Genomic DNA, 5686 nt, shown 5'->3' with positions numbered 1-5686 from the left:
GGAGCAAGGGTGAGTGCATATTTGTATTTGTGTAAACATTGAATTGGCTGGTTCATGCCTTATCTCTTTGTAAGCAAATCCCTAAGTTAAAATTTTTAAAGTTCATATAATTTTAAGTTATGTTAAAAAGTACAAACCCATAAAAAGGCCATGTCAGAAAAAAAGAATGTACAGTGCTGAAAATGTAGCAGTTATTCTTATTGTTTGACCTCTATTTATCTAGACTCTTTGAAGACCATCTATTTTCAAACTATTTTCTGTACAATTAATTAAGGTTCCAGGTTGTTTCTTGGAGATTAAAACTCCTCCAGTTAGAATGGAGGCAGGGAGTTAGAGGCTTGCAGGTGAGACTCTAGGTAGAGAAAATCAGAAGAAAATTATCTCTTGGTTATTCTTTGCCAAGTTACCAACCCGTTTAAGCTCCCAGCATTCTTTTTTCCTTTATTATTGGGAAAAACATGGAATTGAAAAGTTTTAAGAGGCAGAAGAAGTCTTAGAAATAGCCTAACTAAGCTCCTTGGCTTGGTATGATTTTCTAGTCTTTTGGGTACTTGATTGTCTTCTCATGCATAAATCTCCATCTTTTCCTTATTCTTTCATCTGAGGAGGAGTGTCCTCCTATCAAGGCTAGCTACTCTCCTGCCTACATGCGTGATCACATTTCCTTTACAATGACCATAGAATGTATTGTCCACACTGGGACGCTATTGAGAGTAAAAGAGGGCATTATTAATAATGAAGGCAGAACAGTAGGGAAAGTTAGACATATAGTCACCACCATTTCTATTGCTCCCAATCACCTTCAAACCTTGATTCTTCAATAGCCCTTGTTTCAGTTGCTTTTTCAGTCTCTTCTTTTCATCTGCTTAGAAACCAGATCCCTCATCTACATTCATTGTGAGTCTTCTTTGTGATCATCTTTAAGGACTTAGATTGTAGTTTTGCCCATTCAGAAGACTTAAAGGGCAGGAAATGAAGGGATGGAGATCTTCCCAAAATGAGGGCAGGTGCTTCCCAAGAGGCAGATATTTCTCTGGTAGGAATGCTGAGTAAGAGGTTCAAGGCAAGAATGCTGAGAGAGAAGTCCTGCATCACTCACCAGTGCCCCCTGCGTTTAGTGGAGGGCCCAGCGTGCAGTGACAGCTCAAGCATCTATCAGTTGGAATGAACACGTGGGGCTGTAGTGGAGTTTCAGGATTATGGATTCTGTTTGCAGCTCTCTCTCTCCTTTATTCTTCTCCAGGAATACAATATTTTTGGCCTTGTCATCTCTCCACCTGGAAGAAGAAACAACTTATGTGCTTGGAGAGTCATTCACGCACACAGTAGGAGTCAAATATTCATTGACCCACTTAGTGTCTTGTGAGAGATAAAGGGCAAAGATCCAAGGGTATTGGGGCATCATGATTTCAGAGACTGATAAAATCAAAAGTTATAGCTAAGCTTCTCTCATTTTTGAGCTTTGGCTTCTCCTGTCCCTTAAAGGTTAAATGCCCCCACAAAGCCGCTGACAGTATAAGGGTCCGCTCGGGGCGGCCTGATGACCCCTTTGTACGTGTTGGTTAAAGCTGGCTCAGCCTCAGAGGTGTGGTTAAAGACATCTTTACTGAGGATTTGTGAAACTTGTCCCAGGAGTCAACTCTGGGGACTTGTCTATTAACAAGGCTGGAACTATTTCCTGACCCCTTTACATCTGCTTGCCAAAAATCTCCAAAGGTTCAAAAAGAATTGAGTTCATTTCCCCTGAATTGCTTCCTGTTCATTATTTTAATGTCAACTTCATCTTGATTTCTCACTCACAGCCTGACTAGCAATGAGGAAGAAAATATTGATCATTTCCCAAGAAGCTGCTTTAAGAATCTCCAGGGCATTGAACCTACAGCTTTTGAACAGAGTTAATAGTTCAGAAAATCCTTCAGCCTTCTAGATATCAAGCTGCCTAGAATCTTCCACCTTCTGACCAAAAATAGATGATGCACTTTTCACTCACTGGCAGATTTAGATCCAGCCCTACTGTGTGCCATGCTTGGGTCTACTGTAACTATCCACTTCTCTCCTGGATTTGGTACACTTTTCCTTCCAGCGGCCTGCTCTTGCTTCCCTTCTCTCAAGACCACCCCAGCCATTCGAGTCCTCTGTCCCCACACAGAGTTGTCAGGGCCTGGGGTTCAGGTCTCTGGGGCAGCCCTAAGCCACTGACTGACAGGTGTGGAGTACAAAAGATCAGCTCCCTTTCTTGGGTTGAAACAAGCTCAGGCATAATTTATGCTCCCAAATTACCCTATTGGATTAAGCAGAAATACCTCTCTATGGAGCTTTGCCTGAGATTGCACCCTGGCTTGATTTCTTTCTCTTCCCATCCTGCTTCCCCCACTGCCTTATCTTCTTCTCCTGGGAGCATTTCATACTAAATCATTTGCTCGTGAATCTTCATCTCAGGCTCTGCTTCTGGGAAACCTGACCCAGGACCATATAATCTCATTGAATGCTTACAGTCATTCTGTGAGAATTAAATTTTCAAAAAGTTACTTTCATTATTCTCATTTATACATGAAGAAAGTGAGATTCCCTAGAATTGAAGTGATTTCCTTAGGACCATACAACTAATAAGTGAGGTGCAAAGCTGAGATTTAAATCCAGAGCTTCTGACTTCAAATCTTGCATCTGGTTAGTTTATTGAGAAGAATTTTGGTTTAGAGGAAGATAGGTTTTCATGAAAATACAAACTTTTCTTTTTTGCAATGGCATTCAGCTTAATGAAATTAATTTTGTATTTTCTATCCAGATAAGTTTAATTTTGCAAGCATCATATGACCAGGAGCTGTGTTTTTGTGGTTTGCTCTCACTGGCTATCGACAACACATAAAAAGTCCATCTGTACACAGCTTACTGTTCCTTCCACATTCCCTAAGACCACGGCAAGCCTCCTTGGTGTCAGTCAGCAGCCCCTAGTAATGAAAAAAGTAATGGCAGCTCTAGCTTACCCCTTGCAGAGTCCCTCATTAAAATCTGTACTTGGCGGAGCAGCTGGTCCCAGATCATAGATTCCAGCTCGTGGTGGGGAGTCTCTAGGATGGAGACAATGAATGCACATGGCTTGTTAATGACACTGTCAGAAGATGGGGTTCCCTTTTAGGTATTACAAGAGAAATAGTGGGCCATTTATCTCTTGCCTTCTTTTTTTCCTTATGGCCATACCTGTGGCATATGGAAATTCCCAGGCTAGGTGTGGAATCGGAGCTGTAGCTGCCAGCCTATGCTACAGCCATAGCAATGTGCCATCCAAGCCATGTCTGCGACCTACACCACAACTCACGGCAATGCCAGATCCTTAACCCACTGAGCATATCCAGGTATCAAACCTGAGTCCTCATGGATATTAGTTGGGTTCTTACCACTGAGCCACAATGGGAACTCCATGGGCTATTTATTCACACATATTTATTCACTCATACCTGAGCTCTCATATTCTTTCTCTGTGAGAATGTTAATAAGCAAATTTTTCAAAGTTTTTTTCTAGTTGATTACTATAAAGAGAGAGGTGCTGGAGCCTGAGCTATCTTTGAATAAACACTGTTTAGCTGATAGGAGTGATTCCAAGAAGCATAAACCACTCTCTGTCCTCCAGAGCATCTCTTTGATTTAATTATTATCAGGGGGGAATAATGGTGATGCTGATTGAAATCCTCATTCATGAACTGCAGTTTTGTACTTGACAAAGTATTTGCACCTTTATTAACTCATTCTTCTCTTAGTCCTGTCATTAGTGTGGAAATCCAGCAATTTTACTCCATACTGACTTATCATCAATAAAGAGAGAAGCTAGCTCTGCTCCATTGATCCAATAAAAGGTTCTAGGGCTGTCACCTGTGTAAGAATCAAACTTCAAATTACATGAAAAAGGAAAAACCTACCTATATCAACATCTATCTGTTGGAATCTGTAAAGGCTAAAACAGCTTCTGTGATACCCATTCTCTCAAGGTCTATTTGAATGACCTAGTAGAATCATATTTCTATGATACAGAAGTGTACACGTGTGCCCAGAACCTCAACATTCAGGGTAAAAAATTATTGCTGAATAGATACTTGGTACTGTAAAATAATGATTGTTTTTTAAAAAAAATTTGTTGTGGCCTAACTAAATTGTAATGGTAATAATGATAATGGTTAAGATTTGTTGAGTTCCTACTATGTGCTGGAAAGTTTGCTAAGTACTGTGGAGTCCAAGAGGTATAAGGAGAAGTCTGCCCTCAAGCAGTTTATGCTCAATTTGGGAAGACCTTCTTAGGCTAAGTGGAAGATGCTTGATATGGAGAAAAAGCTTAGTAGAGGGTCTGGTACACTCAGAGATGACTTACAGAGGAGATAGGATGCTTTAAAAACCTTAAGTGAAGGATAATATTTAAATTAGTGGAGAGGCTTGGGAAGAGTGCTACAGGCAGGGGTAGTAAAAGAAACTAGAATTTATTTCTTTTTCTTTTTTTGGCTACCTCAAAGCATATGGAGTTCCCAGGCCAGGGATCAGATCTGAGCCACAGTTGCAACCTGTGATGAAGCTGAGCCAACACCAGATCCTCAGGAATTGAACCAGTGCCCCAGCACTCCAGAAACACCAACAATCCTATTGTGCCATAGTGGGAACTCCAAAGAAACTAGTATTTAGACCTGGAGAAGGCCTGAGTCATATTTAGAAGAAGAAAATGAACAGAGGAGTATGACTGGAGTAAAGTGTTAAGGTAAAGGAGAGCAGAAGAAGCATAAGCCTGGGAATCCAGGTAAAGCTTAAATACCAAACCAAGATGTTAGATCACTGGTAACAGCCACTGTATATGACATGATAATTAAATATGGTAAATGCAGTAGCAATGATGATTGATGCCAGTATTAAATGTCTAATCTTTATCTGGTCCTATAGTAGATATTTAAGGTGATTTGTCATTTAATCACTCTTTAAGTCTATTTTTAATGCCCACTATAATTCTTACAACAATCCAATACTCATTACTTCCATTTTAAAGATGAGAAAATTGAGGATTAATAGGACTGAGGAACTTACAGAAAATCACACAGCTAATGAATAAGGGGACCAAGATCTGACCTCATGCCTGTCTGACAAAGCCTGCATTTTTTGGTGTGATGTGACACTGCAGTTTTCTGAGTCTTCTTAGAGTAGGAACAATGAAAGTTGTTTGGGGAGGTGAGAATGTCAGGGCAGAGGGTCTCTGGAGGTAGGACAACTATTAAAATAGGCCATATATAGTGAAGTGGTGACTGCTGTGTGGAGAAAACTGAGAAAGGAGTTTCTTTTTTCTTTTCTTTTCTTTTCTTTTCTTTCTTTCTTTCTTTCTTTCTTTTTTTAATAATTTTTTTTTTATTTTCCCACTGTACAGCAAGGGGGTCAGGTTATCCTTACATGTATACATTACAATTACATTTTTTCCCCCACCCTTTCTTCTGTTGCACCTGCATGTTCATTGCAGCACTATTCACAATAGCCAGGACATGGAAACAACCCAAATGTCTTTCTTTCTTTCTTTCTCTCCTCTTCCTTCCTTCCTTCCTTCCTTCCTTCCTTCCTTCCTTTCTTTCTTTCTTTCTTTCTTTCTTTCTCTCTCTCTCCTTCTTCCTTTCTTTCTTTTGTCTTTCTTGTCTTTTAGGGTCACACTGGTGGCATATGGAGGTTT

The sequence above is a fragment of the Sus scrofa genome, chromosome 7, assembly GCF_000003025.6.
Source record: "Sus scrofa isolate TJ Tabasco breed Duroc chromosome 7, Sscrofa11.1, whole genome shotgun sequence".
In the NCBI taxonomy this organism is placed as follows: Eukaryota; Metazoa; Chordata; class Mammalia; order Artiodactyla; family Suidae; genus Sus; species Sus scrofa.
This window is presented reverse-complemented; position numbering follows the sequence as displayed.